Genomic DNA, 17,498 nt, shown 5'->3' with positions numbered 1-17,498 from the left:
TTGATGTATTTCAAGTGTTTATTTCTGTTAATGTTAATGATTATGGCTTACAGCCAATGAAAACCCAAAAGTCATTATCTCAGTAAATTAGAATACTTTATAACGCCAGCTTGAAAAATTATTTTAAAATCCGAAATATTAGCCTAATGGAAATGTATGTTCAGTAAATGCACTCAGTACTTGGTCGGGGTGCCTTTAGCATCAATTACTGCATCAGTGCGGCGTGGCATGGAGGCGATCAGCCTGTGGTACTGCTGAGGTGTTATGGAAGCCCAGGTTGCTATGATAGCAGCCTTCAGCTCAGCTGCATTGTTGGGACCGGAGTCTCTCATCTTCCTCTTGACAATACACCACTGATTCCTATGGGGTAATAGTCAGGCGAGGTTGCTGGCCAATCAAGCACAGTGATACTGTTGTTTTTTAAACCAGGTATTGGTACTTTTTGCAGTGTGAACAGGTGTCAAGTCCTGCTGGAGAATTAAATTTCCATCTCCAAAAAGCTTGTCAACAGATGGAAGCATGAAGTGCTCTAAAATTTCCTGGTAGACGGCTGCGCTGACTTTGTTAAAACCCAGTAGACATACACCAGCAGATGATATGGCTCCCCAAACCATCACTGATTGTGGAAACTTCACACTAGGCCTCAAGCAGCTTGGATTGTGGCCTCTCCACTCTTCGTCCAGAGTCTGGGACCTTGATTTCCATATTAAGTGCAAAATGTACTTTCATCTGAAAACAACACATTGGACCACTGAGCCACAGTACAGTTCTTTTTCTCCTTGGCCTAGGTGAGACACTTCTGGGGTTGTCTACTGGTCATGACTGGCTTGACACAAGCAATACGACACTTGTAGCCCATTTCCTAGATGCATCTGTGTGTGGTGGCTCTTGTAGCAATAACTCCAGCAGCAGTCCACTCCTTGTGTGTCTCCCCATATTTTTGAGTGGCCTTTTCTTAACAATCCTTTCAAGGCTGGGGTTATCCTGGTTGCTTGTGCACCTTTTCTTACAACACTTTTTCCTTCCAATCAGCTTTCCATTAATTTGCTTGGATACCCAACTGTGAACAGCCATCTTCTTAAACACTGACCTTTTGTGGCTTACTCTCCTTGTGGAGTGTGTCAATGACTGCCTTCTGGACATCTGTCAAGTCAGCACTCTTCTCCATGATTGTGGAGCCTACTGAAACAGACTAAAGGACCTTTTAAACACTTAGAGCCTTTGCAATTTTTTTTTGTTACTTATTCTAATTTACTGTGATAATGACTTTTTGGTTTTCATTGGCTGTAAGCCACAATCATCAACATCAACATAAATAAACCCTTGAAATAGATCACTCTGTTTGTAATGACTCTATATACTTTAATATATGCGTTTCACTTTTTGTTTTTAAAAACTGAAATAAATTAACTTAACCCTCCATCAGGAACAATGGATCTGACAGGCGCAGCTCTTCTACTTTCATTTCTCCCTTCTCACCAGATTTTCAGGAAACCCCCTCCCTCTAGATAGTCTCCTGGCTCTAGCTGCTGTGTGAAACCTGATACCACAGTTGGTCGGCAGAGCTTCAGACAGGAAGATATAGCTGTGCTGGCTTCTCATGCTCATTGGTCCCGAACACATCACACTTTATAAGGTTGGTATGTAATGTTTTAGTCATTACTATTGTTTATTTAGCTTGTTTTATGAATGGATAGAGAAAGGTTTGTTGATATTTCATATAAATAAGGCAGATTTTCTTACAAATGAAAGTGTACTTCTCAGGAGTTTTGAAATTTGTGTATATCAAATGTATTACTTTTATGTTGAGTAAATGGGTTTGTTTTGCACCTGATAATGTGTAGTCTCTTTTATTACATCCCTATGAAGGTCTCTGATCACATTTAGATCACTGAAATTGAGAAAATTAGATATTCTAGGCATTTTTCTAGCCTGCGCTTGACAGGCACATTGTTCCATTACGAGTTAGTGCGAATATTGTTCCTGACGGAGGGTTAATGATGATATTCTAATTTAGTGAGAAGCACTTGTAAAGTATATGAGGAAACAGATTATGGATGGCTTTGTAGGTCAGTGTTATTAGTTTGAAGTAGATACACTGTGAAATTTTGAGACAATTAAGTGATTTGCAGAGGGGTGAAGTGGATGAGTAGCGAGGACAGAAGTGGATTAGTAGGGCAGCAGAGTTATGGACAGACTGGAGAAGTGTGATGATGCAATGGGGGATGATGAGGTCCTAAACCACACATGGAGTCAAGGCCATCCAAGTGATATGGGAAGTTGGGAGGAAGAGCTGGTGGTTACGCTGTCCCAGCTCTACAACAAATAAGGGGACAGGGTGCAAAAGTACCGAGGCCAGCCCCTAGCCATTAAGTTGGCTGCTACTGTGCACCGCAGTTGACCCCTATCCTTTTCTCTGTTCGTTTTGACTGCTGCTCCACTTCCTCCATCGTCTCCTCAATCGGACAGAAAGTGCGGGCACTGTGTGTGCTCTTGGTGTTCTCATCCTGCAGCTCACCTGTCTGTGGTATAGCCTCACTTCTGCCTTCCTGCTCCCCACGTCATATGTGACGTACCCGTAAAATGGAACTCTACCTTGCATATGCTGGCCGATTGGTATTCCTTTTACACATAAATTGAGGAATTAAGAAGGGTACTATCCAATCTCTGCAAGACTTGTGCTGTAAATTAATCTTTCAGAGGATAAATGAGATAAGTCATCAAACTGTTTGATAATGGAGGTAATATTTCCCTGACTGCCCTCTTGGTAAGTGTAGTGGCGGCTGGGCCTGGGGCGGAAAGCATTTTGGCATATGTCCTACCCACCATTGAGGATTGCTGGATGTTTCACTGCCCATATTGCCTCTTCTTCCACTACCGCCTCCTCATGCAATAAACGTAACACCTGCACTGGCAACTCCAGCACAGTAAGGATGTAAGCTACAGCAGGCTGTTCAGAAATGATCTGCTTGTGGCAAAAATCACACACTGCCCAGGATGTGTTGATGGGGATCAATGAACAGACAGATGTGTGGTTGGTCTGATGGTGTGCAAATGCGAGAGAAATCTCGTAGCATCTCTGGGTCTAGCCGGTGTTATACACACCTCTTGCGTGGCGCTTGTGCTGAGTTTGGTGCTGAAGAACTTCCTTAAAAATTACATAGATATGTCAGAGCTGCTGCTGAAAGTGCGGGCTCTCTGTGTGCTCTTTTATCATTCTCACCCTGATGCTACTCACTTGTCTGCACTGCAGCTTCACTTCTGCCTCTCCGGATTGGAAGACTTAATTCTTCAGATCGGTTTGATCACAGTGATACCACTTTTTGCATCGCCATGTTTTAAAAGCTATAATTTTTCTTTATTTCGGCCTACAGAGTCATATGAGGGCTTTGTTTTAACAGAATGAGTGGATTTTTATTGGTACTATTTTGGGGCATGTAACATTTTTTGATCACTCTCTAATCTGACTTTTGGGGTTAGAATAAGGAAAAACCGGCAACTACAAAATTGTTTTTTGGGGATGGGGTTTATGCTATTTTATTGTGGTAAAAATGTTAAGACAGTTTAATTCTTTGGGTCAGTATGATTACAGGGATACCTCATTTACATTATTTCTTACGTTTTTGCACTTTTACAAAATAAAAACTATTGTATAGAAAAAAAGAATTGTTTTTACATGGCTTCAGTGCCCGCATGATCGCCATAATGTAAATTTACATCATTTTGCAGGAACCCCTTCCCGACAATGAAGTACACTTAATTTTGATATTTCTCCACTGACGGAAGTTTGGTGGCTTATTATTTATGAGACCAGATGATGTTTTCAGCTATATTATTTTTATTTACAAGTCTCCATGTCTAGATGAATTACACCCCAGAGTATTGAATGAGATAGCAGAAGAAATTTTTGAACCATTCTCCATAATCTTTGAAAATTCTTGGAGAACAGGAGAAGTCCCAGAAGACTGGAGAAGAGCAAATTTTGTTCCTATCTTCAAAAAGGGGAAGAAGGTGGACGCAGGTAACTATAAGCCGGTGAGTCTGACTTCTATACCAGGAAAGATCTTGAAACAAATTATTAAACGACATGCATGTCAGTACCTGGATAAGAATGAAGTGATTAAACAGAGTCAGCATGGGTTTGTAACTAATAAGTCATGTCAGAATAACTTAATGTCCTTCTATGACAGAATCATTGACTGGGTGGATTAGGGAAATGCTGTAGATATAGTATAGCTTGACTTCAGCAAAGCATTTGACAAAGTATCTCACACCATCCTTATTGAAAAAATGACTAAGTATGGAATGGACAAGGCAACTGTTAGGTGGATTAATAACTGGCTTAGTGATCGTACCCAAAGAGTGGTCGTAAATGGCTACATATCCAGTTGGAAGAATGTCTCAAGTGGGGTACCACAGAGCTCTGTCCTGGGCCCTGTATTGTTCAACATCTTTATCAATGATTTAGATGAAGGAATCGAGGGTAAACTGATTAAATTTGCTGATGATGCAAAGCTAGGAGGAATAGCTAATACTAGAGAAGAGAGACAGGATTCAAAAAGATATAAATAAACAGGAGCAGTGGGCAGCAACTAACAGAATGGTTTTTAACAGGGAAATTGCAAAGTACTACATCTGGGTAATTAAAATGAAAAAAGCATATACAGAATGGGAGGAATAGGACTAAGCAACAGCACATGTGAGAAAGACTTGGGTATACTAATAGATCATAAACTGAACATGTGTCAACAGTAGTGTTGAGCCTTCCGATACCACAAGTATCGGGTATCGGCCGATATTTGCCGTATCGGAATTCCGATACCGAGTACCGATACTTTTTTCGTATCGGATACCGGAATCGGAAGTCCAAAATGCAATGAGCCACTTTTGTGGCTCTGATTGGCTGCCGAAATGACGTCATCATGATGCGCTGTCTGTGCGCATCATGATGCGCCGTCAGTTCGGGCCTTCGGGGGGGCTGTGCCGACTGTCCGGGGGTCTGTACCGGCCTGCCGGTGGTCTGTGCAGGCTCCGGTGGTCTGTGCCGGCCTGCCGGTGGTCTGTGCAGGCTCCGGTGGTCTGTGCCGGCCTGCCGGGGGGCTGTGCCGGCCTGCCGGTGGTCTGTGCAGGCTCCGGTGGTCTGTGCCGGCCTCCCGGGGGGCTGTGCCGGCCTGCCGGTGGTCTGTGCAGGCTCCCGTGGTCTGTGCCGGCCTGCCGGGGGGGGGGCTGTGCCGGCCTGCTGGTGGTCTGTGTAGGCTCCGGTGGTCTTTGCCGGCCTGCCGGGGGGCTGTGCCGGCCTGCCGGTGGTCTGTGCAGGCTCCGGGGGTCTGTGCAGGCATCGTCCGATGGGACTACAAGTCCCATCGGGCGATGCCTGCTACCATGACAGTGATTAACACATTAGCCAATGATGGGACAGTAGTAGTCCCATCATCCGGCTAATGTGTTGAATGTAAAAAAAAAAAAAAAAAAATTACATGCTACATACATGCTACATACATGCTACATACATACAACATGCATACTACATACATGCTACATGCTACATACATGCTACATACTACATACATGCTACATATATACTACATACATAATACATATATACTACATGCATGCAACATGCATACTACATATATACTATATATACTACATGTAACATACATACTACATATATACTGCATGCTACATACATGCAACATACACACTACATGCTACATACATGCAACATACATACTACATACATACACTACATGCATGCAACATACATACTACATATATACCACATGCATGCAACATGCATACTACATATATACTATATATACATACATGCTACATACATACTACATATATACTACATGCTACATACATGCAACATACACACTACATGCTACATACATGCAACATACATACTAAATATATACCACATGCATGCAACATGCATACTACATATATACTGCATATATACTACATGCATACTACATATATACCACATACATGCTACATACATACAACATGCATACTACATATATACTACATGTAACATACATACTACATATATACTACATGCATACTACATACATGCTACATACTACATACATGCTACATATATACTACATACATAATACATATATACTACATGCATGCAACATACAACATATATACTACATGCATGCAACATGCATACTACATATATACTATATATACTACATGTAACATACATACTACATATATACTACATGTTGCATGCATGCGGTATATATGTAGTATGTATGTTGCATGCATGTAGTGTATGTATGTAGTATGTATGTAGCATGTATGTTGCATGTATGTAGCATGTAGTGTGTATGTTGCATGTATGTAGCATGTAGTATATATGTAGTATGTATGTTACATGTAGTATATATAGTATATATGTAGTATGCATGTTGCATGCATGTAGTATATATGTTGTATGTATGTTGCATGCATGTAGCATATATGTATTATGTATGTAGTATGTAGTATGTATGTAGTATGTTGCATGTATGTAGCATGTAGTATATATGTAGTATGTATGTTACATGTAGTATATATAGTATATATGTAGTATGCATGTTGCATGCATGTAGTATATATGTTGTATGTATGTTGCATGCATGTAGTATATATGTATTATGTATGTAGTATGTATGTAGCATGTATGTAGTATGTAGCATGTATGTTGCATGCAGTATATATGTAGTATGTATGTTACATGTAGTATATATGTAGTATGCATGTTGTATGTATGTAGCATGTAATTTTTTTTTTTTTTTTTTACATTCAACACATTAGCCGGATGATGGGACTACTACTGTCCCATCATTGGCTAATGTGTCAATCACTGTCATGGTAGCAGGCATCGCCCGATGGGACTTGTAGTCCCATCGGACGATGCCTGCATAGACCCCCGGAGCCTGCACAGACCACCGGCAGGCCGGCACAGACCACCGGAGCCTGCACAGACCACCGGCAGGCCGGCACAGACCACCGGAGCCTGCACAGCCCCCCGGCAGGCCGGCACAGACCACTGGAGCCTGCACAGACCACCGGCAGGCCAGCACAGCTCCCCGGCAGGCCGGCACAGACCATCGGAGCCTGCACAGCCTCCCGAAAGGCCCGTACAGACCCCAGAGAGGCTGTACAAGGCAAAAATAGGGTTTTTCTTATTCCGATACCAGAAGTCCCATAGACTTGAATGGGACTTCCGGTATCGGAATCGGCGATACCCGATATTTTTTTTAGATCGGCCGATCCATTCCGATCCGATACTTTTAAGTATCGGACGGTATCGCTCAACACTAGTCAACAGCGTGATGCAGCAGCAAAAAAGACAAATGCAATTCTGTGATGTATTAACAGAAGCATACAGTCTAGATCGCGTGAAGTCATTATCCCCCTCTACTCCTCTTTGGTCAGACCTCATCTGGAATACTGTGTCCAATTTTGGGCACCATATTTTAAAAAAGACATCAACAAACTGGAGCAGGTTCAGAGAAGAGCGACCAGAATGGTGACGAGTCTGCAAACCATATCCTATGAGGAACAGTTACAGGATTTGGGAATGTTTAGCTTGCAAAAAAGAAGACTGAGAGGAGACTTAATAGCTGTCTACAAATAGCTCAAGGGCTGTCACATAGTAGAAGGGTCATCTTTATTCTCATTTCCACAAGGAAAGATGAGAAGCAATGGGATGAAACCGAATGGGAGGAGGCACCGTTTAGATATTATAAAAAACTTTTTGACAGTTAGTGTGATCAATGAGTGGAACAGGCTGACACGAGAGGTGGTGAGTCCTCCTTCCTTGGAAACTTCAAACAGAGGCTGGGCAGACATCTGTCTGGGATGATTTAGTGAATCCAGCTTTGAGCAGATGACCCAGGAGGTCAGTTCCAACTCTACCATTCTATGATTCTATGACTTTTTTTATTGCATTCCACTTTTTTGGCAGTCTTATGAAAAACCTTAGCTTTGTGTCACATTTTTTTTCTTTTGCAATGTTTACTGAAGGGGTTAACTATACTAACAGTGTTATAGATCAGGTTGTTCTAGAAGCGAGACTAAATTTGTGTACTTTTTTCATTTTTTTTACATAAATATACATATTTTTTGGTACAGGTTGCTTTATCTTGTGATTCTTTTAACAAATATTTTTACAATTTTGTTTACTTTTTTATTTAGTCCCTCTATGAGACTTTAACTTTTAGTGCTTTGATAGATGGTAAAATGCATTGCAATGTACCAGCCCTGCAATGCATTATACAGGTACCTGTCAGTGATACACTGAAAGAATCCTCTTAGACCATGCTGCTAGCATGGTCTCAATAGGCCACCATAACTGGCAGACTTTAATTGAAATGAACACACCCACCCTCATGTTAAAATAAAAAATAAAAATAAAAAAACATATTCCTCACCTGTCCAACTATAATCTATTTGTCCCATGCCATAATCCATCTCTGCTTCATATGGATTTCAAACTGAACGATAGCATGGTGCGACCGATTAGCCTGGATTCCAGGAGACACTGAGTGCAGCTTCAGTGATGAACAATGACGTCATAGAGGTTACCACAGGATACTGAAGTTAAGGATACCATAGGCAGCTCATTGTGAGCGGCCCAATGAACTTCGGTGACATCAATGATATCACTGCTAGCATCATGACAAATTTGTCATGGTGCTAGCAGTGACATAATGAAGGTTACAGCAGTTCATCAGCTGGCTCACACTGAACTGAGCATGTGAAGAGATGCCAATGAACGGCGGTAACCTTTATGAATATGATGGGAGCTCAATAGCCTCCTGAAAGGTGTGTAGCTGTAAATGGAAACCTGGCTTCACAGCATTTAGAAAGTTGGAAGAGGAAAGGGGCTCTCTCTCCCTTCAGATCAGACTACTGTGACATCATCGTGGGTGCCCAATCTTTGCTATGGCAAAGGATGGTCATCTGTCACGCACAGTGTAGAACAGACTAAGTGAAACAAAAAGAGATTAGGGAAGGGACTGAAAATCCAACAAAAAATAAAAAATGAATACCATAAAAAGGGACTGCAACGCTTAACTGTCCAGGTATCTGAACTACTGCATTCCCAGGATGCAGAAAGCCCGTATGATGAAAAATGGTGGCAATACAGGTCACAGTCATCTGTGATCAATCACGTGGCTAAGTCCAGGAAGTCTGGGCTTAAATGGCTGAAGGAAAGAACTTTCAGTGTTCAGTGTGTGGGTCTGGAGAAGGATCACTGCAGGAATGTGCTGCCTGGACTTGTGGACCTGAACAGTGTGTGTTCTGTCAGCCGTGAGCGGGAGGAAACATGCTCACAGAAGGACTCTGTATGTTCTGCCACCATTTTGTTTTGTTTTCCTGTTTTTCCCAGTAGGCTGTAATTTCTTTACTACCCCTTGGTTTATGCTGCCTATAATAAACCGACGTTGTGCACCCATGTCTACCTCCGTGTGCAGCCGAGTGAGCCAACCTACCACATTGCACAAAAGAGACTTGTATAGCCACACACAGGTAGTGCACAGTGTCTGGCTTGCAGCCTATTAGTGATGCCCACACTATTAGATCAGGCGGGCTGCCCAGCACTATATACATGCATCCCATGAGAGCAGACACCCTAGTTTACAAGGCCAAAGATAATGGTCCTCGCTACGCCCTGAAAAAAGAAGTGCAAAAGACATATATGCCAATAAATAATATATGAGGTATTGGTCAATATTTAGATATGTAAGCTCGCCACCCAACGTCAAGGGTCCTCACATTTGTGAGTCCTAACACCAAACTTCATAGAAAAAAAACCCAAAAAGAGGACTGAAAATCCTCAAAAAGAGCAAAAATTAATACCATATAAATGGACTGCAAAGCTTTATATGGTATACATTTTCGATATAGCACACTGAACTATTTTTATCTGTCCTGTTTTTCATTGCTTTCTATATCTTTAAACACATTTAATACCTAGAACTCTTTAATTTCTATTCTGCATTTTATTAAATACATGTCACACCGACAGCACACTGACATATGGATATGGACAGCACAAGAACACATGGATGCCACACAGATGTGACACACAGACAGATGGACACGGACAGCAAACATACACAGATGTCACGTATGTACGGATGGCACATGGCCATGGACGGCGCATCTCACCAGTACTGGTTTTTCCAAAACAGGAATCACCAGGACATGTGAAGGAGGCCTAAGGCATTATTACTTGGGGATAATAGATATTAGAAAGTGGTTGCTAATTGAAATTACTCTATAGACTGTAGAGATGAGCAGATCTTTTTGAATTAAAATTCACTAAATTTTCCCCTAAAATATTGATTTGTGGCCAATAAATTCACTCAAATCTCAATACTAGAAAGCTTGGAAAACACAAGTGGGGAAGAAAAGAGAGAGAGCAAGGACCCCGCTGACCATAAGAGCTTACCTATCATAGTGATCAAAATAAAAAAAATGGTAAATAACCCCCCCGTTTATCACCCCCTTAGTTAGGCAAACATAATTAAATAAAGAAAATATTTTTTTTGTCATTTTTCCATTAGGGTTAGGGTTAGGGCTAGGGTTAGGGATAGGGCTAGGGTTAGGGCTAGGGTTAGGGTTAAGGCTAGGGTTGGGATTGGAATTAGGGTTAGGGTTGGAATTAGGGTTAAGGTTGGAATTAGGGTTAGGGCTAGAATTAGGGTGAGGGTTGGAATTAGGGTTAGGGTTTGAATTAGAGTTAGGGCTAGGGTTAGGGTTAGAATTAGGGTTAGGGTGAATAAGGATTAGGGTTAGAATTAGGAATAGGGATTAGGGTTGGGATTAGGGTTAGGGGTGTGTTGGTATTAGGGTTGGAGCAAGAATTGAGGGGTTTCCACTGTTTACCAACTTTGGGGGTCTAATTTCCCCTGTTACCCTTGGGAAAATAAAAAAATTGGGGGCTAAAAAAATCACTTTGCGTTATAAACTTCTGTGAAGCACTTGGGGGTTCAAAGTGCTCACCACACATCTAGATAAGCTCCTTGGGGGGTCTCGTTTCCAAAATGGTGTCACTTGTGGGGGTTTATACTGTTTAGGCACATCAGGGGTTCTGCAAACGCAACATGACGCCCGCAGACCATGCCATCAAAGTCTGCATTCCAAAATGGCGCTCCTTCTCTTCCGAGCTCTCCCATGCACCCAAACCATGGTTCCCCCCACAAATGGGGTATCAGCGTACTCAGGACAAATTGCACAACAACTTTTGTTGTCCAATTTCTCCTGTTACCCTTTGGAAAATAAAAAAGAGCGGGCTAAAAAATCATTTTTGAGAAAAAAAATGATTGATTATTTTCACAGCTCTGCGTCTATAAACTTCTGTGAAGCACTTAGGGGTTCAAAGTGCTCACCACATATCTAAATAAGCTCCTTCAGGGGTCTAGTTTTCAAAATGGGGTCACTTGTGGGGGGTTTATACTGTTTAGGCACATCAGTGGCTCTGCAAACGCAACATGACGCCCCCAGACCATTCCATCAAAGTCTGCATTCCAAAATGGCGCTCCTTCCCTTCAGAGCTCTCCCTTGCGCACAAACAGTGGTTCCCCCCACATATGGGGTATCATCGTACTCAGGACAACTTGCACAACAACTTTTGTGGTCCAATTTCTCCTGTTACCCTTGAGAAAATAAAACATAGTGGGCTAAATTATCATTTTTGAGGAAAAAAAAGTGATTATTTTATTTTCACTGCTCTGCGTTTAAACTTCTGTGAAGCACTTGGGGGTTCAAAGTGCTCACCACACATCTAGATAAGTTCCTTAACAGGTCTAGTTTCCAAAATAGTGTTACTTGTGGGGTTTTTTCACTGTTTAGGCACACCAGGGGCTCTCCAAATGCCACATGACATCCAATCTCAATTCCAGCCAATTCTGCATTGAAAAAGTCAAACGGTGCCCCTTCCCTTCTGAGCTCTGCCGTGCACCCAAACAGTGATTTACCCCCACATATGGGGTATCATCGTACTCAGGACAACTTGCACAACAACTTTTGTGGTCCAACTTCTCCTGTTACCCTTGAGAAAATAAAACATAGTGGGCTAAATTATCATTTTTGAGGAAAAAAAGTGATTATTTTATTTTCACTGCTCTGCGTTATAAACTTCTGTGAAGCACTTGGGGGTTCAAAGTGCTCACCACACATCTAGATAAGTTCCTTAACAGGTCTAGTTTCCAAAATAGTGTTACTTGTGGGGGTTTTTCACTGTTTAGGCACACCAGGGGCTCTCCAAATGCCACATGGCATCCAATCTCAATTCCAGCCAATTCTGCATTGAAAAAGTCAAATGGTGCCCCTTCCCTTCTGAGCTCTGCCGTGCACCCAAACAGTGGTTTACCCCCACATATGGGGTATCAGCATACTCAGGACAAATCGCACAACAACTGTGGGGGTATAATTTCTCCTCTTACCCTTGTACAAATAAATATTTGGGGGCGAAAAGATCATTTTTGTGGAAAAAAAATGATTTTTTATTTTCACGGCTCTACGTTATAAACTTCTGTGAAGCACTTGAAGGTTCAAAATGCTCACCACACATCTAGAAAAGTTCCTTAATGGGTCTAGTTTCCAAAATGGGTTCACTTGTTGGGAGTTTCCACTGTTTAGGAACATCAGGGGCTCTCCGAACGCAATATGGCATCTGATCTCAATTCCAGCCAATTCTGCGTTGAAAAAGTCAAACGGCGCTCCCTCCCTTGAGAGCTCTGCCGTGCGCTGAAAAAGTAGTTTACCCCCACATTTTGGGTATCAGCGTATTCAGGAGAAATTGCACAACACATTTTGTGGTTCATTTTCTCTTTTAACACTTGTGAAAATAAAAAAAATTGGTTCTGAAGTAAATTTTTTGCAAAAAAAAGTTAAATGTTAATTTTTTCCTTCCACATTGCTTTAGCTCCTGTGCAGCACGTAAAGGGTTAATAAACTTCTTGAATGTGGCTTTGAGCACCTTGAGGGGTCTAGTTTTTAGAATGGTGTTGCTTTTGGGTATTTTCTGTCATGTACACCCCTCAAAATGACTTTAAATATGATGTGGTCTCTAGAAAAAATGGTTTTGTAAATTTTGTTGTGAAAATGAGAAATCACTAGTCAACTTTTAACTCTTATAACTTCCAAAACAAAATTTTGTTTCCAAAATTGTGCTGATGTAAAGTAGACATGTGGGAAATGTTATTTATTAAGAAATTTGTGTGATACATCTCTCTGATTTAAGGGCATAACAATTTAAATTTTTAAAACTGCAAAATTTTCAAAATTTTTGCCATATTTCCATTTTTTCATAAATAAACACAAGACATATATATATATATATATATACAGTGGGGAAAAAAAGTATTTAGTCAGTCAGCAATAGTGCAAGTTCCACCACTTAAAAAGATGAGAGGCGTCTGTAATTTACATCATAGGTAGACCTCAACTATGGGAGACAAACTGAGAAAAAAAAATCCAGAAAATCACATTGTCTGGTTTTTTTTCATTTTATTTGCATATTATGGTGGAAAATAAGTATTTGGTCAGAAACAAAATTTCATCTCATTACTTTGTGATATATCCTTTGTTGGCAATGACAGAGGTCAAACGTTTTCTGTAAGTCTTCACAAGGTTGCCACACACTGTTGTTGGTATGTTGGCCCATTCCTCCATGCAGATCTCCTCTAGAGCAGTGATGTTTTTGGCTTTTCGCTTGGCAACACGGACTTTCAACTCCCTCCAAAGGTTTTCTATAGGGTTGAGATCTGGAGACTGGCTAGGCCACTCCAGGACCTTGAAATGCTTCTTACGAAGCCACTCCTTCGTTGCCCTGGCGGTGTGCTTTGGATCATTGTCATGTTGAAAGACCCAGCCACGTTTCATCTTCAATGCCCTTGCTGATGGAAGGAGGTTTGCACTCAAAATCTCACGATACATGGCCCCATTCATTCTTTCATGTACCCGGATCAGTCGTCCTGGCCCCTTTGCAGAGAAACAGCCCCAAAGCATGATGTTTCCACCACCATGCTTTACAGTAGGTATGGTGTTTGATGGATGCAACTCAGTATTCTTTTTCCTCCAAACACGACAAGTTGTGTTTCTACCAAACAGTTCCAGTTTGGTTTCATCAGACCATAGGACATTCTCCCAAAACTCCTCTGGATCATCCAAATGCTCTCTAGCAAACTTCAGATGGGCCCGGACATGTACAGGCTTAAGCAGTGGGACACGTCTGGCACTGCAGGATCTGAGTCCATGGTGGCGTAGTGTGTTACTTATGGTAGGCCTTGTTACATTGGTCCCAGCTCTCTGCAGTTCATTCACTAGGTGCCCCCGCGTGGTTCTGGGATTTTTGCTCACCGTTCTTGTGATCATTCTGACCCCACGGGGTGGGATTTTGCGTGGAGCACCAGATCGAGGGAGATCAGTGGTCTTGTATGTCTTCCATTTTCTAATTATTGCTCCCACAGTTGATTTCTTCACTCCAAGCTGGTTGGCTATTGCAGATTCAGTCTTCCCAGCCTGGTGCAGGGCTACAATTTTGTTTCTGGTGTCCTTTGACAGCTCTTTGGTCTTCACCATAGTGGAGTTTGGAGTCAGACTGTTTGAGGGTGTGCACAGGTGTCTTTTTATACTGATAACAAGTTTAAACAGGTGCCATTACTACAGGTAATGAGTGGAGGAAAGAGGAGACTCTTAAAGAAGAAGTTACAGGTCTGTGAGAGCCAGAAATCTTGATTGCTTGTTTCTGACCAAATACTTATTTTCCACCATAATATGCAAATAAAATGAAAAAAAAACAGACAATGTGATTTTCTGGATTTTTTTTTCTCAGTTTGTCTCCCATAGTTGAGGTCTACCTATGATGTAAATTACAGACGCCTCTCATCTTTTTAAGTGGTGGAACTTGCACTATTGCTGACTGACTAAATACTTTTTTTCCCCACTGTATATATATGAAAGTTTACCACTAACATGAAGTACAATATGTCATAAAAAAACATTCACAGAATCAGCGAGATCCGTTAAAGCGTTCCAGAGTTATTACCTCATAAAGTGACAGTGGTCAGAATTGTAAAAATTGGCCTGGTCTTTAAGCTGCAAACTGGCTCTGTCACTAAAGGGGTAAGGCCCCGTCTCACACACAGTGATCTCGCTAGTGAGATCGCTGATTTTGTGACGCCACAGCGATCTTGCCAGCGAGATCGCTGTGTGATGGGGATCAGCGACCGGCCCCCCTGTCGGGTATCGCTGATCGTGCTCGATCAGCCTGGGCCGTTTTTTGATTGCTGGTCTCCCGCTGGCCAGCGCGCATCGCTGCGTATGGCAGTGAGAGACCAGCGATCAGCGACGCTGGACGTTGGTTTCTAATGTAAACATCGGGTATCCAGGAGCCGCGGCTCCTGAATACCCGATGTTTACAGTACATTAGAAACCAGCGTGTACACCGGTCCTGATCGCTGGAGGGGCTGTGTATGTGACAGCTCACCAGTAGTGTTGAGCGATACCTTCCGATATCAGTAAATATCGGATTGGATTGGATCGGACTGATACCCAAAAAGTATCGGATATCGCCGATTCCGATACCGGAAACCAATGCAGGTCAATGGGACAGAAATATCGGAATTAAAATAAACCCTTTCTTTCCTTGTAGGTTAATTCTACATGAAGAAAAACAACTAAGAATAATGTAGAATGTATTAGGGGAGGTGGAGGAGACATTAAAGGCATAGAGGTTTAGCCCAATCAAATGGAATAGCAGGAATTAATTTTTTTTTAGACGTTCGGAGTTACAAAGATATTGACTATGTTAAAGGGTTTGTGTAGCAATAGAGGGAGACTTTCAGAAAAGGCACATGTTGGCGGAGTGTTGGAATGGAGTGCTTCATCTAGCTTGGAGGTTGACTGAGCCCCTGACCCGGAGGACACGGCACGGCTGCAGGCACCTGTATGCACAACAGACTGTGAGTAAAGCTTTGGAACTACATGCCCTGGTGTCCTCCAGTTATTCCTGCGCCAACACACTCAGCACTGCTACATCTCTGTGCCTGGCACTGCACCATCTATGTCTCTTCACTACCTCTCCATCTACACTGCCCTGGGCCTACAGCCCTACCTGTGGAGGGCCACAACACCATTGCTGCACCACACCATCTGTCCCAGAGGATCTATCTGCAGCGTCGGCTTAACATCTTCAATGCCGAACACCACAGGTGGCGTCACGAATCATTCACTCATAAACTTTAATCATCATCCACACGTTCAACATTTCCCTTTTACAATGGATGCCCAGGGCCACGGACCGGGTCACAGCTACCGTGACATCTCCCATTGAAACCAACGGGCCCAGTACCGAGTACCCCACCAGCCCTGGCGGGCGATCCAACTTGGCAGAAATACATAACATAACAGGTTGTCCGGGCTTTTCACATAATCTCAGTGCATATCTAGGCTGCAGAATGCTGACAATAAGTAATTTACCTTCTGTGGCTAGTCTGCACGGTTTCCAAGATATCTTCTCTTGCTTCTAAGATAAACATCTGGGGGGGTGTTCTGGCATTGAAATGAGAACTTGTCGTTTCCTCCTCCCTCACTAGTTTCACTTTCCATAGATCACTGTTCAGCGTGTGTCTGGGGGAGGAGCAGCTGGGTGGTCTGCTCGCAGCCAATCACAGCCATGCCATTAGATAACATGCCTACATGCCTAACAGGATGTGCCCACACTTCTTAGGATTCCTCATTGGCTGAATCAAATCAAACTGGCTCATAGCATTATGGGAACTTCTGATTCCGGTATTCGATATGCAAAAAGTATCGGAACTCAGTATCGGAATTCCGATACCGCGAATATCGGCCGATACCCGATATTTGCAGTATCGGAATGCTCAACACTACTCACCAGCGATCAGCCTAACGATGTCCCAGCGATCCCATCCATGTCGGATCGTTGGTGGGATGTCATGTCGGACGCTATTCACACCACAGCATCCGGCAGGCAGAGGTAGTTCCACCTCCGTCCACTATAGCCTCAGTGGCGCCGGCTTGAGTTTCTCAGGCTATCGGGGGTTAATCTAGCTGAAGATCAGGTTGGATGTTTGGTCACGCCCACGGTCTTTAAATAGTCGTGCTGGCCTATGGGCGTCGCCGATTATAGCTTGTGTTTCATACCAAGTGGTTCCGGTCAGGAGTGGAGGTGTTGGAGAGAGAGAGAGATTCTTATCTGGAGTCGTATGATCCATTGTTACCTTCTCGCCTTCCCATATTTGTGTTTTGTTGTGCCCTGTCACATTACTGTATAGTCCTGTGTGTATGCGGCGCGGTGCAGTTTAAGTTCTCCCTGTCTGTCTTTATTGTTTGGGGCTTTGGTGGTTTGTCTCCTCACTGGGTGGAGGGTGGAGGGTTAAGCTTAGGGCTGAGCAGGAGATAAGGAAAGGGTGGAGGCTCAGGCATTTGGACCTTCAGCAAAAACCCTGGGTTGAGGG

The sequence above is a fragment of the Dendrobates tinctorius genome, unplaced genomic scaffold (genome assembly GCF_039654945.1).
Source record: "Dendrobates tinctorius isolate UK_male_01 unplaced genomic scaffold, ASM3965494v1 ptg000084l, whole genome shotgun sequence".
Taxonomy (NCBI): domain Eukaryota; kingdom Metazoa; phylum Chordata; class Amphibia; order Anura; family Dendrobatidae; genus Dendrobates; species Dendrobates tinctorius.
Note: the sequence above shows the minus strand (reverse complement) of the source record.